Source organism: Oryctolagus cuniculus, chromosome 1 (genome assembly GCF_051225735.1).
Source record: "Oryctolagus cuniculus isolate XC-2025 breed Fujian yellow rabbit chromosome 1, ASM5122573v1, whole genome shotgun sequence".
In the NCBI taxonomy this organism is placed as follows: Eukaryota; Metazoa; Chordata; class Mammalia; order Lagomorpha; family Leporidae; genus Oryctolagus; species Oryctolagus cuniculus.
The window spans coordinates 127916583-127933432 of NC_142867.1; positions in this window are offsets into that span (position 1 = coordinate 127916583).

The window sequence follows — 16850 nt, forward strand, 5'->3', positions numbered from 1 at the left end:
AGGGAGACTCAGCCTAGTGGCCCTAATTGCCACTTGAATAACTTCCCTGTGTTGCCAGTCAGCCTTCATTCTGTGGGAAGTTGTCAGTACAACCCTTCAATGGGCAGGTTTGTTATCAGCAAGCCGTTTACAGCCCCTGGGCTGTGCATTAATTAAAATGGCTTTGTGCAAAGCCTTATTCATTAGCACGCTGCTTCTTTAATCACTGCCTCTTCAGCCACCAGGACAATCTATAAATCTCCTCAAATATGAAATAATGAAGTGGAATGGTTCAATTTATTACAGTGTAATAAGTCAGGATAATGTGGGGGTGGACAGGGCGGCTCTGACGCGGGCTGCCTGCCCAGAGCCCGCCCTCCTCGTTACCTGAGGCACCAGGACGTGCAGCAGGTGGAACCACATGTAACAGCAACTGATCCTGCCCTTTTGCATCTCTCATCCAGACAGGTACAGACCCAGGAGAAAGCACGGCTGGAAACAGCTGGAGACCGGCAGCAGCAGGCCAGCCACAGGGCTGACGACTTATTCCACATAGCCTGCATCACAACCCGTGTCTCTTTGAATCTTCCCTCCTGGAAGTAAGTGGGGCTTCCAGGCCAGGGGTTGTGTGTGGGTGGGGGAGGGACACATGCAGAAGTCACCAGCCTCAAGGTGCACAGTAGTGAGGAAGGCATTTCAACTCAGCTCTTCTATGTAGAAGCTGAACACTCTGGTTACAAAGGGGCCTCACTCTACCCACAGGTCAGAGTCACCTGCAGAGCCTTTAATAATGGGTGGTATTCTGCACCCATCCATGGAATCTCCAGAGAGAGTGCTGTGTTCTGGGATCAGCAGTTACCAAAAGCCCATTGGCTGATTTGGATGTGCAGCCCCATTGAGAGCTATGTGCCCCATCTGGTAATAATCACCGCAGTGCTGGTTAGCTAGCAGGGTCCCAGGCTCCTCCCCTGCAAGATGGGTTGATTGGTTTGGGATGTGGCGCTCACAAATCGACACTTTTCTCGGGTTCCCTGAAAAATTTGTCAGATGAGGCAGATCTGGGCAACACTGAATATCCTCTGTAACTCCTGACCCTCGCTCTCTGTGCCCTCCCAAGCCACAGTCCCCAGCCATTTCTTTCTCTGATACACTTGGCACACACCATTTGTGTGACCGACACATGTCCAATCAGGCTTCTTTCCTAAGACTGTCGTAAATACAACGAATTCTATGTGATTTTCAGTATGCTAACCATAAGCCCTTCCATCGTTCCCGCACTGGTCCCCAAAGCTCGGCTTGCTGTGGCACAGGGGGCTAACGAAGTTGGGATTGCCGTGTGCTGTCTGTTCTTCCCCATTCCACAATTTCTGGGATGCTCAGCAACCAGGAATTAAAAATACAATGTGCTTCTTAGATGAACACACTGGGGTGCTTCCGACCAGAGCCACGTGCTAAGCAGCATCAGCTAAACACTGGCCCTGAGAGCCCGGTGTCCACACATTCATTCACCATAGAAGTTCACCCACAGACTCTAGGAATGAAGTCTGAGCTTTCACATTTCTATCCAGAAATAACTCAGAGCCAGACAGCGAGGGAGTGGTCAGCGCTGACTGAAGAGGAAACAGCTGAGACGCTGCCACCGTGCAGATGCAGTCTTCTGTCTGCGCTGCAAGCAGTTCCTCTCCTTGGCTTTCCACGTGGAGATCAGTCCCTGGCTAGCCTGACATCCCCTGGGAAGAGGACCAAAGGCTCTGCGGCTCTGTGGCGGGTGAGTTCACTTGGTCTCTCCAACCTATGCATGGCCATTGCTACAGACAGATGAGGGAGGACATGTCCTGAGAACCATCACAGCTCTTCTCTCACCAGGGAAGGCAGATGAGTCAGTGAGTGGAGGGGCTGGGCTTGGACTGAACAGCACAGGCCACAACAAGCCCTTCCTTGCTGAGAGACACTTCATGGGGCTGGGGAGTATGGCTTCAACTCTTTGGGAACCAAATGCCATCCTGGCCAGGAAAAGAGCAGGAACAAGGTCTTTAGTAGGTCTTTAGCAATAGCAATCTGTTGGCTACAAAGGCTATCAGTGGCCCTATACACCCTGCCTCTGTCTGCTCTTCCTTTTTTCCTGCAGGGCGTAGTATAGGATACATGTTTGCATCTCCTCAACAATAGCATGTTGAAGCCCTAATCCTCAAGGTGATGGAATGAGCAGGTAGGCCCTTTGGGAGGTGATTAGGCCATGACCATGAACAGGATCCATATTGCTTCATGCACAGAATTTGTGGTCTCACAAGAAGAGACACAAGGGAGTTGGCTGGTCCCTCTCCCCTGCCCCTCTGCCCCCATGGAAAGACTCAGCATCTGAAATCCAGGAGGCAGGTCCTCACTGACTAGCAACACCTGGTCTTGGAGACTCCAGCCTCCAGAACTGTGAGTAGCAAACTACTCAGACCATGGTGATTTGTGACAGCTGCCGAGCTAAGACACAGCACTGATGATCTGCTAATGTATGATCACATTTCCAAATCTATTGCATTTATTTTTATTGTCTACTTCCTTCCTGCCAGCAGCTGGGATCCACAAGGGCAGGCCTCATCGCTAGTTTGTAGGTGTCCCATGTGTACTTGGGAAATGATGGCAAGCATGGGAGAGACCACACAGTGGGAAAGGGATTCTCCACGAGGAAGGAGACACTAGAAGGGGGATAATGCATGCCCTTCTCCTGCCTCTACCTGCCCTGGGTCTGCAGAGGGCCCTGGGTTGTCCTCAGAACCTGTAAACAAGCTCAGAAATCACATGGCTGGCAGCCCACCACTCCCTGCAGGAAAGACTCTCCCCCATTCCTACCTGGTGAAGGGCACTGAGAAATGCTACCCACCAATGAAATATTGGTTGTTCTTGCTTAACCAGGTGACAAATAACATGCTTAATAAATTATAAATAATAAAATATTGCAGAAAATCCCAATATCAATTTTAATACTTGAAATGATTTATGAATATGCTTTCACACTGTGGTGTCTGTTATTCCCCACGTTCCCACAACCCACTGTGGATGAGGAAGGAGAACCTGCAAAGACAAGTAAAGGGATGTGATGGGTGAGGTCTATACAAGCTGAATCCCGAGAGAAAAGGCACCGTGCCCCAGGTCAGGACAGTGGTTCCAGAGACTTTTTAAATATTTATGAATCTCCTAGTGCCATAGCTCCCCTTTCTAGAAGATACCAGAAGATGGCAAAGCCTTCTATGAAGGATTTCCTAACTCAGCTTTCCTAGGAAAGCTAAATTCTGCTGATGCCCACTGTATCACGTGGTACACCTGCCTTTAATATGGCATTCCCAGTGTAGGCACAGAGAGGGCTCAGTCTCCTGGGGCGAACAGATCCATTTGCTGGTCTACAGGACTCCTTTACTCACTCGGCCACTCCCTACCCATCTGTGGACTCTGTGCCACAGCACTGGCCCAGGGCCATGCACAGGAGGGCTTGAGGCCCTGGGCAACCCGATCTGGATAGTTGTGGAGGCCAGCACTTTAAAGGACACCCCACTCACCTGCTTTTACTTAAAGGGCAGAATTTCAAATTATGAAGATATGTAGATGTTGACTTTTTAATTTTTTTAAAGATTTTTTTATTTATTCATTTGAAAGGCAGAGTTGGGGGAGCAGAGAGAGAGATTTTTTCATTTACTGGCTCACTCCCCAGTTAGCTGCAATGCCTGGGGCTGGGCCAGGCCAAGGCCAGGAACCAAAGCTTCATCTGGGTCTCTCATACAGGTGTAGGGGCCCAAGCACTTGGGCCATCTTCTACTGCTTTCTCGGACACAATAACAGGGAGCTGGATTAGAAGTGGAGCAGCTGGAACTCGTACCAGTGCCCCTATGGGATGCCAGTGCTGCAGGTCGTGTTTTAACCCACTGTACCAAAGCACAAGCCCCACTTCTTAAAATATTATTTCAGAGGCAGAGAGAAAGAGTGAGCTCCTGTCCGATGTCCACAGTGGCTGGAGCCAAAGCTGGGAGCCAGGAACTCAATCCAAATCTCCCATGTGGATGAGAGGAATCCAATTGCTTGAGACTTCACTGCTGCCTCCCAGGGTCTGCATCAACAGGAAACTGGAGTCAGGAGCTCCAGAAGCAGGTGTCAAATCCAGGCACTCTGATGTGCGATGTGGGCATCTTAACTGCTGGGCCAAATGTCCACTCCCTAGGAATCTTCAGAGAAGAGAATGGGTAGCCCACTTGCACTTCTCCACCCAACCACTGACCCCCAAGATGGCAGTGTTTTTTCTAGTTGTGTCCCTACTCAGAGATGAGCATGGCAGGGCCTGGAATCTGGTAGGCATTTAATCCTGGTTATCTGAGTGGATCCCAATGCTGTAGATGCTCTCTCTGGAGAGCAGAGATCGAGGAGGAGTGGGATAGCCTCAGGAGCAGTGTCTGGGTTGGTATCCCTGCAGCTCCGCTCCCTGACTGGGCTATGTGGCTGTGCAAAGCACGTACCGTACAGCTGGACGTTGGGAAATGATGAAAGACCCGCCTCATAGCATCACTATGAGGACTGGGTGGGAGAGAGGTCAAGTGCTTAGAACAGCACCTGGCAGGCAGTGAGTGCTCTACACGTGTTTGCTGCCAGCGTCTTGCAAGCTGCTCACTGGAGTCAGATGGTCCTGGGTTCAAGAATTTAGCAGCCCTACCTGGAGGCTCAGGCTCCTCTGTAAATGGGAGTGATTACACCCACATCTAAGAGGTGTCAGCATCAAGGTGCATGTAGGATGTGGGGCATTGCTAATGCTTAACACCAGGATGAATATTGATTATTAGCAGTGTTTATTTTTGTCATTAATTCATATTTTGGTGTAGGAGATTTAGATATAAGAGCAGATTGCCCCTTCCTATTGGACCCAATCCTCCCAGCTGCCCTTCCCTCCCACACATTTATATGTTCGTGAGCTGGGTCATGTCACAGAATAAAATGTACAAAGGCAGCTCTGGGCTCCTGGAGGAGGTCCAAGCATAGCCTGCCTGGGGCCTACATTTCTCTTAATTAACGATCAGAGCAAATTGTCTGGGGCCCTTTCATATCCCTGATTCTGGTTCCAAGACACAGGGGCAGAATTTGGGTTAAACTCCTTCACCTCTCCCCACAAAAAGACAAACACATTGAGGAATCAGAGAAAGGCCCAGAGGCAGGGCCCAGGATGTGACAGTGAAGCAGGAAGGAGAGCCAGGCAGAAGGTAAGGACGGCTCCAGCGAGCAGTTAAGCTCCGCTTAGATTTGTGACGAGCCCAGAAAACTCGAGGGGGTTGCTCAGTGAATACAGGTGTTAAATGTTATCACAGTGAGCTCAAAGCAAGCTGCCTGCTACAAACCTATTAGCTGATAAACAGCAATGTTCTGTAATTCCAGCTATTAAAAACAGCTTAAAGAGAAATCAAATCTCATTTAGCAGGGATTGCAAGGGTCTTCTTGGACTCTTTCAAAGTTTCATATTCATTGAAGGAAACAGGCTCTCCTTCTCCAGCTTATTAAACATCCATTTAAAGGGACAGGAGGGCTGTGAACTTGCTCCCAGAAGGCAGCAAGGAGATGAATGATTTTCTGAGTCATGGGAATCCACCGGGACAGGTGAAACATTTCTTGCAATTTGCATGTGAAGCAAGGTTGCCTCTGCTTTGCTCCCAGTGAAAAGGAAGTCATCATCATTAGAGAGAGGATCTCTACACACCCTTAGTTCATGAGGTCAGGTCATTCACCTGCACAGAAACAGGAAGTCTGCCGTGGGCCAGTAGGCTTAGTGGGTTAAGACACTGGTTAGGATGCCTATTTCCAATATTGGGTCCCTGGGTTCAACGTCCAGCTTCCTATTACTGCAGACCCAAGGAGGGTCTGCACTGAGCAGTGATGGCTCTAATAGTTGGGCTCCTGCCACTCATGTGGGAGACCTGGATTATGGGAACCGATCCTGTCCCAACCCAGTCCAACCTGGCCATTGCAGGTAACTGAGGGGTATACCAGCAGATGGGAGCTCACTCTCTGTTCCTCTCTCTCTCTGCCTCTCAAAAAAAAAAAATAGAATTTTTAAAACTTGAAACATCTGAAAGTCTAATTGCCTGAGTGTGTAAGGTAGCTTCTTGTGCCAGTGCATATTAATTGTTCAAACTACAACCGTGTTCTTTCTCACAGAGCCTAGGTTGCTAACTTTGTGAGACACTAGGTCCATAGTCAACAGACAGGAAAGCTGAGTTCTTTCACAAGCTACTAAACACACTTGTGTAGATCCTTAACTATCAGAGTTCAAGAGAGTTATGTAACGCTTGCTTACCTCATACTCAATGTATTTCAAAGTAGTCTAAAGCTAAATAAGCCTAAATACAAGCAACAACAACAAAACATAATCTCACAAGTCAATCAGCTGGTAGATGAGAAAATCGGGTTTTCCAGGCTCTCGATCCAATGGTCTCACAACCAGATCCAGCTGCTGTTTTCCTTCCTTTGGAAGTAAAATTCTTCCACTCCATTCTCTCAGTCCCAGATTTCTCAGAATGGCTCTCCTGAGTGTGGACCAGCAGACATTAGTCTAATTATCCTCTGTAATTACTGGTGAAGACGAATTTTTATTTGGCTTTTTTCTTGATGAGAAAGCAAACTTTGTTAGATCCTTTGAAAGATCTGGCTGTTTGAATACTTCCAAAAATCGAGTATGTGCATCCACATTCCCCAACTCCATGAGAGCTTCAGTGTTAAAGGGACCCTGAAAATCTCAGACAATAGGTCATCCTCTAGACCTAGGATAGCCTCAGTATACCTAAGCATAAAGTCGCCTTTATCCCCTTTAATTACCATTCACTTCCTGTACACCTCCTTTTTCATCATTGCTGATTACAGATATATCCATGTCTGAATAATATCTTTCCACTTTATAATCAGACAACTACCACTTACTCTGATAACCTGAGACACTCCAAGTATGATTTTGCCTGCCGAATACTCAGTGTGTACTTGGTCTCTTTTTAGGGGTAGACGAATTACCATAAACGTTGAGACAGAAAGCTGACTAGAGAACATATTAAGAATGTACCCTGCCCAAGGTGGGTCTTTGAGGATAACTGTCAGTGCTTGATGTGGAAAATTCCTGTTCCCAGAAGCTGCCATGGAGGGGCACCTGTTGACCTCCATTTCCCACTCTCTGCCTCAGCATCACACCAACACTCCTACCAGAAGCCGATCAACCCAGAAGGATCTATTTGCATGATGAGAGTCAGCATTTCTTAACTCCAGAGTAGGCGCAGCCCTCTGATTTAAAACAGCCCCCACCTATGAAGTCTCACCTCATTGGATTCACACAGAAGCCTTTTAATGGAGGAATTATGAGGCTCTCCAGTTTTTGGATGGGGACAAGGAGACAAGAAAACCTGCCCTGGTCTCACCACAGGGAGCAGGCACTCTGGCAGAGCCTGCATTCGATGTGCTAGGGTTGAGGTCAGGATGAAGAAAAGGCAAGAATCCTGGAAGCAGACCGAGCAGAAGCCAGGGGCTCTGGTTCTAGCCCAGAGCTTGCCACCTCTCAGCCCCCCTGCATACAAAATCTAAATTCTCTGGGGCAGTGTTCACAACGTGGCAGCAGATTGGAGTCCCATGGAAAGTACTGACAAAACTTATCCTGGGTCCATCCCTGGAATTCTGATCCAGTTGGTCTGGATAGCAACCCATGAGGCTGCCTCAAGTGATATTTCATGCAAAAACAGTACAGAAGCCACACCTTAGGGCCTCAGTTTCTCCCTCGTGAAAGAAGAGTGATAATACATATCCCATGAAATAGCAGTGTTACTCAGAAAATACAAGACAGTCTGTATGAGAAAACATGGTGGAAGGACATAACATACACATTTTACCTGCTTCAAACATTCTACCTTGGCCCCCAAAATATTTTTTATCTCTTAACAACTTGCTCTCAAGCATCCAGAAGGCCTCAGATTCCTACACGACAGCTACCAGGAGAGAGCTTTGAACAGGAAATTTCCCTCTGAGTTGTGTAGCAGGTCAGACTTTAACATGAAGGAGAATCAGTCTCCAACACCACTGTAAAAACCAGATCTTTTGCACTTCACCGACTTGCCTGCTCATTCACTTGGTTGACCCCTGTGAGCACCAGGCACTGTGATAGGTGTGGTGGTAGAATTAAAAAAGCATATGGCTGCCATCTTGGAGTCTGTGGCCAGATGCCACTGATGGCTAGTGCTATAATCCAGCAGTGGCCAACAAACACTCAAGGAGAACCCAGATCCACGACACACTTAGTTCTCTGAAGAGTGATGATTTCGCAATAGAGAAGATCATCAAGACCGGGTTATGTTGAAAGATGTGGAGCGTTCACAGATTACTCGCTTCCATACAAGGTGACTCCGTCTGCTCTGCTATGGTATCTGGATGTTCTCCTATTTTGTGGATTTGGAAACTGAAGCTCACAGAGTTGAAATAACAAGCTCAAGGCCACATGGCAGTGGAGAGTTAAATAGGGTTTCTGAGCAAGAAAATGGTGTGGTTGGATTTTTTACTTTAGAAAGCTGATTCAAAGAAGAGTTGGAAAAGGAGTGAAGGTGGGGAGCCTGTAGGTACAGCAGCACAATGGAGAGATGAGGCATACCTGAACCAAGATGTTGTCTGTGAGGGTGCAAGAAAGGTGCTGAATCCCAGACAGGTCAAAGTAGTAGGAGTGTTTGATGGTGAAGGGAAAAGAGAACAAGGGACTGGATTATTACACAGAAGCAGTTGGCATTACTCAACCCAAACCAAGCCACTCTGCTGTTCCCAACTCCACCTCAAGAGCCTGGGTACATCCTCCAGTCCCATTTGCCTACTACTTCATAAACTTTGAGATCTACACAAGTTGGTAATCACTTGAAAATTTTCAATTAAATGTACAAAAAAGGAAAGAAGAAAAAACAAGTAAATCTATTCTTTCTTTTGACTGCTCTATTGATTAAAATGAATGTCTGTGCTGGGCCCGCTGAACCATGAAAAGCAATCTGTCTTCGATGGGTAACAGATCGTTAGGAAATCGTTGGGTTGAAGGAAAGAGTCAAGACAAAAATTTGCACAGATTCACGTGTGGGGGCGTCAGTGTGCCTATCCGTAGCTACATAGCCATGGATAGATATGTGCACTTCTATATATAGGGGACATATGCCACATTCTTCAATCAGCAGTCACGAGCCAAGGCACAGCCAGGATTCCTGACAGAGTGGCACCATGGATGGCTTAGCAGATTCTGAGTGGTGCTGCAAGGCCCATGAGGGAGGAGACTGGGGGAGTGAGGGGCTATTCAGATAATAAATTCAGCTCTCAAGCAGCTCCTCTCTGACATGTGAGTTTGACAGAACCTACAACATTGTACTTCAAGACCATTCTCTGGGAAATTTGGAAAAAACAAGTGGCATTAATATGTATGCCTCTAATTGCATCAGAATGTTAGTTTATGAGAGCTGTTCGACATACAAGAAACTTTTCACTGAAGAGGAAGGAAAATAAGAAAGAATCCTCAGCTGTTTCACCCCCAAATGAAGAAAAGCTGTGGCCAGTTCTGTGAGGCATATCTCAGAGTTTAAATCATAGGTATATCATTAGAAGATTCCGAATGGCACATTGCCCCTCCTTAAAATCCCCTGTGATGGGGTAAGCATAGAGGTGGAACCTGGGAAAGGAAGGCTTTCCATTAAAGTAGACAAATACAAAAGAAGTGGCAAGAGCCAGCCCTCCCTGCTGGGACAGTTTGCTGTGTGACACATCCCCTAGCTAACACTCTTTTCAGCACCGATGCTTTCCCTGTGGTCCTTCTTTAACGGCCATCTGCACACTCCTCTTCAGCACTTTCAGCTCTGGGTTTGTCCATTCTCTCAAAGTCATTCTGCCTTCCTTTGCTCTCCCCTCCCCTCCCCTCCCCTCCTCTCTCCTCCCCTCCCCTCCTCTCTCCTCCCCTCCCCTCCCCTCCCCTTCCTTCTCCTCCCCTCCCCTTCCCTTCCCTTCCCCTCCCTTCCCAGGTGCTCTCTCTTGCACCAGCATACCAGACACCCAGCTCATCAATGTACTGGAACAACACCCCAAGGTCCCCAAGGGGCCTTGAGTGATATCATCCCAGGCCACAGGAGGGAGGGAGGCAGGGTGCTAACAGACTGGCTCTCCCTCAGACAACTGGCTCCTTCAGCACAGGATCCTCTTACCTTCCAAACCAAGTCAAATACAGTGGAGACTCACCTGGAGACGCTCCTGGAGCACACTTAACCCTGTCCCATGCTGGAATCCATGCCTCCTTCACTAACAATGCAGCCTTGAGCATGTCACGGACTTAATTCCTTAAGCTTCAGTTTTTCTTAATCTGTAAAAGGGGAACAATAACTGCTTTGATAGTAGCTGTTTGTCAATAGCACTTGCAAATTGGTTTATCCTCTTGGTGGAGTTAATGGTTTTCTGAAAACCTGGAAGCAGCTTTTGGCTCACTATTCTCAGCATCTGAGAGATGTGAGCTGGCCTTTTTCCCCCTCCTCCAATGGTTGTGCTAAGACCCAGTTGTAAAGTGTATGTAAAATTCTTAGAATAGTTCATGGTACCAAGCAAATATTGCTAGTTGTTTTCTTTGTTCAGATGCTGAAGAATAATGATAGGAACTAAAGTTTCTCACAAAGAGTAGGAAATATTGTGCGTGTGATTGAATCCGGAGGCAAGAACAGAAGACTGGGGAAAGTTACTGCAAAGCCTTAAATGCACATCCCACTTTCTGTGGACTAGGCTCATTTGGGGACTGCACACAGACCATGGGCTCTGCCACGGACATGCAGGGCAGTCAGCCTGACACCAGGGGTTGAGCAATCCCTGGCATGGCATAGGAATCCAACTTTTCATGAGTAAAATAAAGTATTTGAGAATGAATGAAGAATGAATGAATGAATGAGAGCTATGAAAGTAATTAATACAAGCCACTTGCATAGGAAAGGGCTTTGAGAAAAATGTTAATGTGGAAGTCCACTACACTTTTGAGCTCATCTTTTTACTTCCATGCTACCTAGATAATTGTTTAATACTCACGAATACTAGGCAAATAGAAGGTGCAATAAATGCAGGGTGTCTCTGGAGACACAGACTATCTAGTGCCCGGGTTTTAATGCATCTCAGACCGGAGTGATTTACTCCATTTTGTTTTTATCTTTCCTTTCTTTGTGAATTTAGAATTTTTAAACATACAGCTTTTTGTAAAAAAAAAAAAAAAAAAAGACCTCTAATAATTAGATTCTTAGAAAGTATAATTAAGATCTTCAAAGTCTATGAAAATAGATTAAATGATACATGTATAAAGGGTTAATAGGCTGCCTTTGTTAATTTAGTTTTCCCAATCAAGATATTCCATCCTCCAGCTTAAATAGCTGTCAATAGCACCTGCAAATTGATTTATCCCTTGATGAAGTTAAAGATTTTCTGAAAATCTGGAAACAGTTTTTGAATCTTTGCTGTTGTTACTTCACATGTGAGACTTGTGAGCTCTTTTTGCCACTATTTTTCATCTCGGAATTCTAGTATCTGCATAAATTTAGAAGACAACTTGCCTTTTCCTTAGAAACCACAGAGAAAAATGCAACTCAGGTTGGTGAGGTTTAATCTTAATGAAGGTAAATGAAAATCCCAAATTGCTGTGGTGGAGAGGAATGCCTTGATATTACACTCCTGGAAAAGTGTCTCTGTGCCAAAAAGAAAGCTACATCAACCTTAGTATGGGAGAAATCAAAGTTTCTGCTTACAAAAGCACAGGAGTCATTCCAGAACACAGACACTTGGAGGTTTTACGTGAGGCACCCTTGGTGGATGGCTGCTCACAGGGATTCAGAGGGATATGGAGGAGGCTGCTTCCTCAGCTCTGTGAATATCTCACCCCAGTCCTCTGGAGTGCGTGTGTGAGTGTGTGGGTGTGTGTGTGTTGACCGCAGGTGCAGAGATTTCAGGAAAAGTCAGTCTTATTTATGTGTCCCCTACACCACTAGTTCATGCACCGATCCATTTTTATGCCATACTTCATTCCTGTTTGCCTCTCTCCCACAGGCAGCCATTTAACATCTCAGAGATGATGATAATGATGATGAGGATGATAGATAGATGGATAACAGAGAGATGGAGGTAGATTGACAAATGCATGTATAGAGCTGTATAGCTACCTACACACACAGATGTAGATGTACATACACACACATATGTATCCCTTTATTTGTAAATGTTCTTGTAGAAGTGTTATTTGATTTGTTTACATGCATTTTCCTTTACCCATATTGTGTTATGCAGTAGACCTCACTCTGTTTCTTTCTGCCTTGCACATTGTGGTTTTAAGATCTAGCCATGCTGTGCTGGGTAGATCTGTTCTGTTGCTTCTAAATGTGTCATTGTAATTCACAGTGTGATTCCATCATACTTTATTTATCCATTCCTCCATCGACAGACATTCAAGTTGCTTCCATCTCCCTGCTACCATGAACAATGCTGTGAGAGTGACATTGTACATGTGTCTGTACTGGCCTAGGAAAATGCTTTTGGATACACTTACATGCCCAGAAATTAACTACTTAATGGCAGAGTGTGTGTGTTTTATATGTGTGTATATACAAATGTACACTTAATTCATATTTATTAATTATATATAATATGTACATACATGCATATGTATACACACACTTAATTCAAGCAAGCCCTCCCATTTTGTTCATCAGTCTTTAACGGTCTCAGCCTCTACTCCCAACAAGAGGCTGCCTGCATTCCCACACCCTCATCAGTACATTACCCAGCTTCCTAGTTATCGCCAGTTATGGGGAGCATTTCATTTTCTTTCATTTCAAACATACTTTGGCATCTCTTTGTATTACCTGTTTGTTTTCACTTAGTTTCATCTACACAAATTTGCTAGTCACATCTCCTTTTTCTGTGAGAGTTCCTGCCTTTCTCTTGCTTAGTTGCAAGGGTTTCTAGATGTTAATCTCCAACGAGTTTATCAGCATAGAGACCATTTCTCAATCTGTTACTGTTGATTTTTTCCATGATATCCTTTATTAAACAGGTAGCCTTAATCTCATTGTAATCAAATCTTCCCTCTGTGTAGTTCTGGGACTTTTGATATTTTGAAAAGTCCTCCCAGGCTTTGGGTCACAAAAAATCCCCCTGCCATTGTATTCAATATCTTTAATTCTTCATTAGGGCATTGATAAAAGTCCTCTTTTGTGTGTGGTTTCAGCTAGGGACTCACTTTTATTTTTGTCTATGTGATAAGCCAGCTTTCCTAGTCACCTCCGTCAAAGAGACAGTCTCTCCCTGATTGCTTCTTAGTACTGTAGGGATTCAGTGTGACAAGACTGCAATGTTCTGGGTCATAACTGCCATCATGCCCTCTAGGTGACCCTGGAGGTCATCCCAAGCCTCATGGGGTAAAGAAAGTCATTAATATAACCTGCTTCTCTTATCTGATGCCTGGAATGTCTCTTGTGAATGTTAATATACCTTGAAAAATCCAATACATTGCAATTAGCCACAGTCTACCTTGGTCTTATAGAATCCTTGTTTTATGGCAGTCAGAAGCTGTTACCCTTCGTCCACCTCTTTCTCTTTTTTTTTTTTTTTTTGAAAGATTTATTTATTTATTTGAAAGTCAGAGTTACTCAGAGAGAGGAGAGGCAGAGAGAAAGAGAGAGAGAGAGAGAGAGAGAGAGAGAGAGAGAGAGGTCTTCCATCCATTGGTTCACTCCCCAATTGGCTGCAATGGCAAGAGCTGCGCAAATCCAAAGCCAGGAGCCAGGAGCTTCTTCCGGGTCTCCCACGTGGGTGCAGGGGCCCAAGAACTTGGGCCATCTTCTACTGCTTTCCCAGGCCATAGCAGAGAGCTGGATCAGAAGTGGAGCAGCAGGGTCTCGAACCAGCGCCCATATGGGATGCTGGCACTTCAGGTCAAGGCTTTAACCCACTGTGCCACAGCGCTGGCCCCTATCCACCTTTCTTCAGTCTCTCCACACCTTTCACCTTTAGTGGGTGCCCTTATTTACCAGGTTTTCCTGAAACAATACCTACTTTAAAATGTGTTACGTCCACTTGGGTCCATCTCTGAACTGTTTTACTCTGTTGATCTATTTATCTCCTCTCCATATTTTAATTTTCATGACTTTCTGGCACATTTTAGCACAGGAGAGCATGTGCACCTCGTACAAAGTTGACTTGGCTGTGCATGTGCCCTTTTTCTTTCATATGAATTCTAGGATGGGCATTGTGGTACAGCGGGTTAAGCCACAGGTTGGGATGCCCATGTCTCATATTGGAGCTCCAGTTCAAGGCCTGGCTACTCTCCACTTTCTGCTAGCACAGCAGGGAGGCAACAGATGATGGGCCACATACTTGGGTTTCTGCCACTCAGGTAAGAGACCGGGATTGAGCCTGTAGCTCCTGACTCTAACCTGGCTCGGCCCCAGCTGTCACTTTGCCTTTCAAATAAAGTAAGTAAATCTTTTAAGAAAAACTTTTCAGAATAAATTTACTGAGTTTTTCCAGAACTTCAATTGGAAAGGTATTGAATTTATAGATTAACTTAGGAATATTGGCATCTTATTATAATAAATTATCCCCTTCAGGGTATGAAATGATTCCATATATATTTGAATTAGTTATACATATCCTAAGTCGATTTTTATATTTTTCCATAAATATCAGTATATCCTTGGCTAATTATAATGCATTTTGTTTTATGTTGGGTTGTTGGAGGTAGAGTCTTAGATTTTTTTAAATATTCTAGTTTGTGACCAGTAGTGTATAGAAATGCACTTGAACATTTTAAGTCAATAATATATCTGAATACTTTGGTGGCCTATGCTTTTAGGTGTTGCTTATTCTTTGTACAGAATTCTGTTTTCTACAAATAACAATTTTAGATCATCTGAGCATTTTGCCGTTGCTGTCTTGTTTGTATTCTTTTTAAAAAGAACTTTAAGACAGGTTGTTCAATTCAGACTACTTTTGGTTAATTTAACTCACAAAGCTGTCAGTTTCCCAGGGGTTCACACAGCATCTTCTCCTTTGGAGGACATCACAGCCTCCCCTTGCTTTTGGACAGTCCTGTAGGATCACCAAAGATTTGACTGGAACACCTGCCTCACTCTGGATAGGAGAAACAAAAGCTGTTAAAAAGCATTCGTGGTGGAAATACTGGAATTTTACTGTCCAAATCAAAGGGTAGAAACTGATTTAAAAGCGAGGTCTTCAGTAGGGTTATGTGCAAACGCCTTTACCAGGAGGTGTACTGCATGCGGCATTGTCTATCTCCAGATAAATAATGACTGCAGCACGCAGTTTTTATAAAACGCCATGCTGTCTTCTCACCAGCTTCTGTAATGATTTCATCTCATGTCACAGACCTTTCAGGTAGGTACTGTTGCTTGTCTCCATTTCATGGGTGGCAAAGTTGAGGTTGAAAGAGGTTAGCCACTTTGCCAAATGTCAACATGGTCAGAGAGAACCAGGGAGCCTGTGCTCTCAGCTCCACACTCCATTTTCTGTGACTCGGGACACATCGGCTTTCCAGGAGGACAGCACAGGTTGTTCTCACTGCAAGCCATGGCCAGCTTCAATTCTGGCAGCTAGTGTTGTGGGAAGCACCTCATGGCACAGGGAAGTAAACTGGGGATGCCCCTTTATCACCATGATCTTGGAGTCTGCTTTGCACCCTGTGGTCCAACTGACAGACCTTCCAAACCACAATAGCCATATGCATTGTCTGCGCCAAGGAATGCCCAAGAAAGAGCCAAGTGGGGAAGCATTTCTCTGGCTTGGCGTTAGCTGTGATGCTGTCTGTTCACAGAGAGAAGGGCTGAGTGAGGCTCACCATGCAGGAGAAAAACAACTCGCTCGCTTCTCTGACCAGGGCTTCTTAACAGAGGTGCTATTATTTTGTTTTGAGCATTGGAAAGTCCCAGATTAGATGCACCTGTTTTCAAATGTGAACATGCCTCTCCCTCCAGCCCCGCCTTTAGAACTCCAAGTATCAAATGCAGAAATTGACGCTCTGGTGTCGGGCTATAGATATTACTGGTTCTTTCTGAGTAGATCATAGAGAGATGGCTAGATAACAGTGTATTGTCTGCCTGCTAAAGCCCAATACGTCTTAAAATTATGATGAGGTGCATGCAATGGTATAAGAATAGGAAGTCTGCAGCTTAATTTGGTTCTGAATTAGAAGCGTAGGTATACCTGGTGACACTCAATGAAGAAGCTAAATCCGCGTGACGAAGCCTTGATGAGGGACTTTGGGCCAAGGAAATGCACACTCGTCCCAGGTTAAGGACTGTGAAATAGCCATTTTCTCCATGCACACAATCCTTGCTCACTCGTGGTTTCCTCCCCTGAATCAGTGAGTCCAGATTTTCCCTGAGCCCTCTGACACCCGAGCTTCTATTTTCACAGCGCCATGTGCGCACAGCTGCCAGAAATAAGTCACCTCAGCAAACTCTTATGGTGGCAACGGTGTGACGCATAAAATTGATTTGTGCTTACCACCAAAACGTATTTCCCTTGGTAATTTATGCTCAACAATTTAACGTAATTATTTGTGCCATGATGTTAACATTTCTGCCTTGCTGACTGTCAGCCTTGGAGTACAAACAGGCACACACACACACACACACACACATGCACACACCCCGAAAAGCTCACTCTCCTTCACAGGCTGGATTTAAAAAAAAAAATCAATGTCATAGCAGCCTCTTTTGTGTTTTGTTGTGACAAGACTGAATTTAAACAGCCTGGGAAGTCAAAACAACAGGAGAAATATCAATACATATTAACTTAATCAAGAAGCTCTGCTCTGCCGT